Raw genomic sequence first — 8,791 nt, forward strand, 5'->3', positions numbered from 1 at the left:
AGTGGAGAAACAAAAGCTATTACTCTTTTTGCAGTGACGTTGTGTGGTTTGAAGATGAGGCAAATGGAAACAGACTGAACCAGATCGACGATACTGTGGGTGTGTCCTTCAAAAACAATTAATGTCCATGTGCTAGCCGGCAACTAGCTGAAGTTTAGCTAAAAACATCATCAAATATATACAAAAGTAATACTAAAGTATTTAACAGTATACAGAGAGTGTTATAAGCGATGTTCTTCATCCATGAGAATTTATCTTTCTTCTAATGCTTCATATATGTATTTGGCTTTGAAAACAACAGGACTATTCTGTAGTAACGCCTTATAATTACACTTCTACCATTGAACTTACTGTACTATGAATAGATTATGCCATATTTTTGTAGACTTACTCAGTGGTTAGCATCACCCTGGTTACATCAACATTGGATTGTTCCATTAGATTACTGCAGAAAATAAGATCTGTGACTTACAAAGGTTTGAGATTCCCTTTGCTGCATGAAAGCTAATAGTGAGTAGAATAGTCTAACGTGGATCATATAATTACAGAGAACTTACTAAAAAAATAGATTTTAGAAAAATAAAACATGGTATAATGCATCTGAGGTTCGTCCTTGACAGCTCTCATGCTCTTGTTTTCACTAACAGAGCCAAGAAGAGTAAGTCAAACCTGCTTTTGTGTTCGGAAACTGAAACTGGACTTGTTTTGTACTCCGAGGAAGAATCAGTGAAATGTTTCTTTGCATCTAAACTAGTCAAGACTCATGAATGTCAACGTAAGGCTGAGTAACAGGCTATTGGTTTAATAGGATAAATTACTGCAAAATGATAAATCACATTTTAGCCTTTAAAATTAATTTTAAAGCGTATTATCGGGAATTTGTATTCATCTCACAAACAGCTGCAGTTCTTGAGCTTTTATACTAATTCTGTGTTTGAAATATGACAATTAATGACCAACATCACAATGTCGTCGTGACTTTAATATCAAATCTCGAAGGTTTGCATTTGGTACATCCAAACATTCATTCATCGTTATTTTTTTATATGATTACAGTGACTGTTCAAAAACAAAAATATGTGATTCTTAACGTCAGAAATATACAAAGTCAAGCATTTACATGCATTCAAAGTCGCGAATCCAAAATTCGCAAGAAAAATCAATAGCGTTTAGCTACACTTAGTTCGCCATTTTTAAGAGAAAGATGCAAACCACACACAAAAAAAGCAAACAAATGCAGATCATTCCAGTGCTGCGATCCCCAAATCCCCTGTGGATTGGTGTGACCTTTGACCCTGCAGTGACTGAAGTGACGTGGAGCGTGAATGTATGTTGGAATTTTGAAGAAAATTCATCTCGGCAGGATCTATCTGACATTGATGCATTTGATTATTTAGCATTTCTCTGCAGAAGTTTTCAAGGTTCAGCCTTTTAATGTCCTTCAGGAGATCGATGCTAATGTAATAGGTGTGATTCTGGTCGAAGTGCACCTGATCCGAGTGCTGCGTCACGTAACGTTCTCGAACCTTCTCCACACTGGGTTAAAGGAGACAATGATGCGATCTGTGTTGCTGTCGCCTCTGAATATCCGTGTGATGCTCGTCACATAACCAGGCAGTGAGCCAGAGGGGCTCAGGTTGCCCACTTCATAGTATTGTTCACTGTAAGGAAGAAGTCCATCACCATTATAGAATCGGTGGAAACCAAAATCTCCATATTCAGGGTCGCACAGTGCAGTCATACGACCGTTAGAGTCAATCTGAACGTATTCATGAGCGAACCACCACAACAGGTTCAGACCGTGTCTGGAGAAGGCCGACCGAAACCGCTCTGTCTCAGATCAGACAGATTCTTCAGGGTTCTCACCATGTTCCTGACAATCCTGTTGACAAAAAGACACATTTTGCTCAATAGTACACTTTATATAAAGTGTCCTAATACCTACATAGTGATTAGATGTGTACACAATATATAACCATAGTGTAAGTACACATTGAAACATACGCTAATATTTGTGTAACTGCACGTATGTAGCAACCCACTATATGTGGAAGTAACATTGGTAACAAAATACAAATGCTGGTCCCACTTCATATTAGCTGGCCTCACCTACTATGTACTTACTTTCAAATTAATCATTTGATACAATGCTCTTGTTGTGCACATGTTTTTACATTGCACTTTAATAATATCTATATGTAATTACATCTGTAACTAGTTACACTGCTGACTTATCCCTTACACTTTAACCTACCCATACCACCAAACCCGTCCCTAACCTCACCCGTATCCCACCTCAAGTGCTTATTTTTTGATGTAAGAACGTAGTATTTGAGGCCACTTAATATAAAGTGCAGCCAAATAGGTAACAATTCCTGTTACAGTACTTACAGTGTTGTTAGCAAAGCCCTGTAACACATTTGTTTCCATTCTGAGGATTGTTAAATATGTGTACTTGCTATAGACACTATATACTGATGTTTACTTACACACTACGCATGCATCTAGTCACTATGCACACAGGTATTAGGACCACTTAATATAAATGGGACCCAATGATCGTCTTGGTATGAAATATACAATAACAAAAACACATCAAAACAAAAAGAACCGCATTTTAAAAGTTCAGTTTTTCTTATTCTGATCTTATTCACTTACTTGGATGTCTGCAGCAGAAAGACTGGCGCTCTGAGTGTCCCGGGTGAGACAAGCTTAAAATCCCAAAATGTGGCTCGCGTAAAGAGAGCTTCACTGAAAAGTGTGCGGAAGAGAAATGCTAGATGGGAAACACACATTTGCAAAGCCGTAAATGGCAAAAGCGCAAGTTCACAAACAACAGAAAACAACCGAATGTGTCTTTTGTAAAATGACCGGCGACAGAGAGACGAAACCAAACTGTACCTTTATTTTTTCTTCGACAATTGTAAAGCTGTTACTCGCGCTTATTGCAGGAATGTACTTCGTTCTGGCGTCGGGAAGAATGAGAAGCTCATTTCAGCTGAAACCACCAACGTTGACTTCCTTGTCGTGCAAAGCAGGGCTGTTGATCAGTAGATACAGAGATAGACAGATATGCTAGATGCAACAAAGTGTATTTTGTCCAAAATGTGCCATTGATAACGATGCATACGTCACTGAACTATACGAAATATGCTACAGAAACGATCGTTAGTTGATCTACAGGTTGTACGTGTGTGTGTGTGTGTGTGTGTGTGTGTGTTTCTGTTTCCGATGAACGATGGTTTGGAAACAGAAACTTATGCAGAAACGTTAGCAGGCAAATAATGAGATTTATATTAAAGCTGCTTTATACTGTATAATGGGTCTGTATTACATTCTCACTAATAATGCAATGTGTTTATGCGTTTCAAGGTTCAAAAACCACATTTTTTTTCCAAAAACTTCCACATTACTTTCTCCTCTAAGCCCCTTTTCAGCCTTTTGCATTATGGGGGCACTGTCCTCATAAACCAACTTCAAATTGTAACACAAAAACTAGCGCACACACACACACACACACACACAGTGCTGAACATTTATTTTTCATAATAGCAGTGACCACTGAAAGAAATCACGTGCTCAACATTGTAAAAACGTAATGTCACGCATTTACTTGTATTCAAATTGTTCTATCTGGAACGTGGTAGAAAAACATACAGTTTGCATTTATTGAAAGCCAGAATTTTAAAACAACCAAGCAAAATAAGAGCAGCAGTGTAAAAAACAGTGCAGCACGCGCAAAAATCCCAGCTAGATTGGTGTGACCTTTGACCCTGTATAGTGACGTGAAGATATAAACTGTGATCTTATAGAAGTTTGATGGAAATACGTCTGATACTGTCATTCATATTTTCCTCCGAGCTGTAAAAAATCCAACTTGCAAATTGTTAAATTGTTAACTGTTTAAAATAATAAGTTAGGTGGACATGTTTTTGAGCACAGCGCTGGGTTTATTATGTTCATGTTCACTACTATTTTGTCCAATGGAAATAAACCGTTAAGTTGGGAAAATGTAGTATTTTGATGTCTTCATCCGAGTATTTCACTTCCTGTCCCTGCGCATGAACAGCCTGTTTCCCGCAGCACTGTGCACGGGGTTTCCCCTCATTGACTGCACTTCAGAAGGGGCTAGATGTTCTCAGGTTCAGGTAAGCTTTCTTTCAGTTTTATTATGGAAAATCATTAACTAAATCACACAGATGCTTAAATTGAAAGACTATGAGGGAGTTTGCACTGTTCAACCTTTTAATGTCCTTCAGGAGATCGATGCTAATGTAATAGGTGTGATTCTGGTGCAAGTTAAGCCTGATCCGAGTGCTGCGTCACGTAAACGTTCTCAAATCTTCTCCACACCGAGTCGATGATGCCGTCTGAATATCCAGTGTAATTCTCAGTCACATAACCAGGCAGTGAGCCAGAGGGGCTCAGGTTGCCCACTTCATAGTATTGTTCACTGTAAGGAAAGAAGTCTATCACCATTATAGAATCGGTGGAAACCAAAATCTCCCTTTGTAGGGTCGCACAGTGCAATCATACGACCATTGAAATCAATCTGAACGTATTCATGAGCGAACCACCACAACAGGTTCAGGCCGTGTCTCGGAGGAGGCCGACCGAAACCGGTCTGTCTCAGATCAGTCAGATTCTTCAGGGGTTCTCACCATGTTCCTGACAATGACGTTGAAGAAGAAAAGTAAGAAACAGGACTGGAATTACTGTGACCCAAAGATTTTGAATTAAATATACAAAAATGTGGGATATGACAATTAACAGCGAGCCAGTTGTGACAATTTATTCAAATATGTCAAGTTCAAATCTCGATATAATTGTAGTAGATTTGATATGAATGTACACTACCTTGCCAGATATACTGCCTCAGCCCCTTTTAATGAACACGTTTAACTACTTCAGTAATATCCAGTACAAATCCTACATGATATTCTAGGGACTCGTGTGTGCTTCTAATTTCATAGCAACAGTTTGGAAGGACTCTTTTCTATTATAACTTCACAATGCCTCTGTGTATAAGCGCGGTTAAAAAAAAAAAAGATTGATTGAGTGGTAGAACTTGACTTGTCTGCGTAAAGCCAACTCCTAACCCCAGCTGAACACCTGACTTTAAACTCAATCCTTGAGTCAAAAACTCATCGCTAAACATCAGTGACTTGTACATATGGGTTCAGTCATTTCAGACACTTCAAAACAGAGATGAAAATACATTTTTAAGCATGTGAATTATGTTTCCGTCTTTGTTGCCACAGTTTTGGACATTCAGGATATGCAGGTTCTGGGCATATAATTAGAATAGCATCAAAAGTTGATTTATTTCACTAACGCCATTCAACAAGTATATTATATTCATTAGATTACACACAGACGACATTAAAAAGGCGTCTTTGGGACGCGTCGCCATCTTGGATCGTAATATAAACGTAACTGGGACAATTCAGTGTCCCCACCACATTTCTGGTAAGTATGTTCTTTAACAAAAAAAATTGTTTATACATTAATAAGTTTGCACGTACATATAATTTGTTATATTAAAAGGAAGCTTGCTTGGCGGGCTGTCCAGGAAGAGACTCCCAGCCCAGGGTTTTTCCCTCTTCACCGCAGAGATCCCCAAGCGCTTCTCCAGAAATTAGTTTACAGCTAAACATCAAATAGTGAAGTGATCAGTTACATAAACACATGATGAAATGAATCAAACTTACCTTACTAACGTGATGGGAGAATTTACACACTGACCCTCCTCGTGCGAGTCAGGCGATGTTTTGCAAACAGAAACTAACGTTGTTCCGTCTCCTGTTTCTGGAGAGAAGCGGCGAGATATTTGTTTGGCAAACAGAGTTCAACCCAATCAAAGACTCGACCCATATTTACTCGCACGCGTTCACTTATAATTAGCCACTTCTCAATTTCAAGAGCAAGGAAAATCTACAGTCTATAGATGAATTGATTTTAAAAGCATGAGAAAAGCTTGCTATTAGTTATGCCGCGTGAATCATAAAAGCAGTAGTTATTAACGTTTCTGTTTGTTGCTTTCATTAGACGCGTAACATGCGCTTTGAAAAAATAAAAGAAGTAAGTGTGTGTGTGTGTGTGTGTGTGTGTGTATAGATTAGATTACATTACAAAACCAGTTTATCACGTAACATCATTAAAATTAGATAACCATAATATACTTGTGAATGTCACAGCAATGTTCTTTAAATGAAGGGTTGGGTCTCTTGTAATGCATTACATACATATTTGGCCCCTTAAAACATTGATGACAACGCAGAGAGCTATTCTGTAGTGACACCCCGTAATTACATGTCTATTATGCTTGAAATAATTGCACTATAAATAGATTGATATATATTGGCCAAGTTAGCGTCGTTGGATTATTCCATAAGCTCCGTGACCAACAGAAGTTTATGTTTATTATGTATGTATGTATGAACACGGCTTTTGAGGTAGAATCGCTCAGAAAGAGCTCAATTATAAACACGAGGCTGTGAAAAGCGACTAGCGAGAAGATTAGTTAGTTGACCCGCTCTATTATTCTCTCTGTAGTCTATTTAGTCACAAGTAAAAAGATTCACATGGGAGTACTGCTGACGTATTTTACATTTCACAATTAAGATAAAAACAGCATGAGCTCGTGTTCACCACAGACTTTATTCGTTTAGGGTTTCGACCTTCAGAAATGCATCACCCGGCTGCTTTACAAGAAATAACCAACATGCATATTTATAAACCCACGTTACGTTATGTGCTGTGAAATAGACAATTAATAATAAGAATAATAAACGTAAAAGTAAAAGACAGAACACAATGCATTATACATTAACCCCGATTGCCTGGTCCTAGACTGAATGTACATGTAAATCTATCAGTGCCTTTGTTTTCCAGGAAGACACTTGCTTTTATTTCGTAAGAACAGGAACGTTTGATCTGAAGCGTGATGAGGAGCACACGTAACACGAGCTCAACGGACCTTCACCTCTCTGATGAAGTCCGACCAGGCCTTGTTCTGAATGATCCTAACCAGGCCTTGACTGATCCGGAAGGTGGCGTCCTCGTCGGAAGCGGCCCTGACCTAAATGATGCGTCACGTAAATATCTGAAAAAGAGGTTTTATTCCGTCTTGATTTGACCGAAACAACGACGCGTCTGCGTTGCTCTCACGTACATCAGGGTTGTAATTCTTGGTAACATAATCGGGCATCGCTCCAGGTCGGTGCAGGTTACCGATTTCATAATACTGGCCAGTTGTAGGAAGAATTTCTTCTGAGTTATGGAACGGATGGAAACCAAAAGCTTTGTTTTTGGGTCGCACAGTGCGATCATATTGCCGTCGTCGTCGATCTCAATGCATTCATCAGCAAACCACCAGAGCAGAATCAGACCCGTGTCTGAAGTACGGCTGACCGAACCCGGTCTCTCTCAGATGGGCCAGTTCGTTCAGAGTTCTCGGTCGGGCATTCTGCGTCTGAGAAAACAAAAAAATCATAAATAAATAAGACTTGGATTGCAGGATAGCACTCAAATAGAATGGATATATGTCGGGCCATTCTGCGTTCTGGGGCAAGCAATAAGAATGAGTAGCATAAGTATGATGGCATAATATGTACAATTTATTAAAACATAATAAATATTCTAACCTAAAAATATTGCATTATTTTTATATGTGATGTATTATATGTGTAGCATTTTTTTTTTTTTAATAAATACAGGAAGTATCACGACAGAGCACTGAAATAATCAGCCTTGCATTAGTTTCTTCCAGTAATTCTAGTTAAATAAATTCTAGGTAAATTCTAAACTAAATAAATTAGACTAACAAGTGGACTTGCTGTAGGTTTCTGTTTCTCTCTAAACGCACAGACTACAGACACAGAATGTCAACGAGGCTAAACTATTAACAGCATTTGCTTTAAACACCGCTATTAAGTTCAAAGTTGATGTTAATCTTAAAACTCTCTTATAATCAGTTGTTTTAATACCGTACCTTATTCACGCGCGTGAAGGATCTGCGCCTGTGCGGCGCGCGCGCTCGGTTATTATTCACGTGGGCGGAGACAAACACGAGCCTGAATCTCCACATTTTATCAAGACTACACCAGGCTTCTTTTTTTTTTTTTTAGCTGCGGAAAAGGGACTGACCAGGAAAGCGAAAGTAAAGCAGACGAGGAAAACACACAGGCAAATAGTTGCTGTGAAATTGAACAGAAACTCATCCGCGTGGAAAGCGAAACACATTATTGCGGGAATTTTATAATGCCTCATATTAAAATTTCAGATATTTAAAATGTCAAAATGTAATATTAAGTATGTTTCTTATTGAAATGCATTATAATTTATAAAGATGAATTGAATTAATAATGATATTGAAAATATTTATAAATATTAAACATTGCAGTTAAATAAAAAAATCACACACACACAATTTTTTTTCTATAGTAATACAAAGAATATATTTTGAAGAATAAGCACAAAAGGTAGGATACAGAAATTCTTATAAATCAAGACAATGGCTATGGGATGTGCGACCCAAAATCTTAAAAAGAGCTGTGAGAAACACGCACACGGTTGATTTGAATCATCTTCATTTGTGTTTCTACAGACCAGCAAAGGTTTTAGTTTGGAATGGCAAGAAGGTGATCGCACTTTAGCACGATTTTCGCAACGAGCTGGAACAACAAACAGCGATAGATTAGGTCTATTTTGTTTTGGACCAAACGTAGACAGCGACGCCAGCGATGAGCAGCACCATCAGACCGCAGCCAATCAGAGCGCAGCGGCATTT

The 8,791-nt window shown here is 38.4% G+C and overlaps 1 pseudogene; it reads right to left on the reverse strand.

The window, feature by feature from the left end:
• Nucleotides 1-970: 970 nt before the first annotated feature.
• Nucleotides 971-6,187, reverse strand: LOC122351978 (annotated as a pseudogene).
• Between the last annotated feature and the right edge of the window lie 2,604 nt (nucleotides 6,188-8,791).

This window comes from Puntigrus tetrazona, chromosome 1 (assembly GCF_018831695.1).
Source record: "Puntigrus tetrazona isolate hp1 chromosome 1, ASM1883169v1, whole genome shotgun sequence".
In the NCBI taxonomy this organism is placed as follows: domain Eukaryota; kingdom Metazoa; phylum Chordata; class Actinopteri; order Cypriniformes; family Cyprinidae; genus Puntigrus; species Puntigrus tetrazona.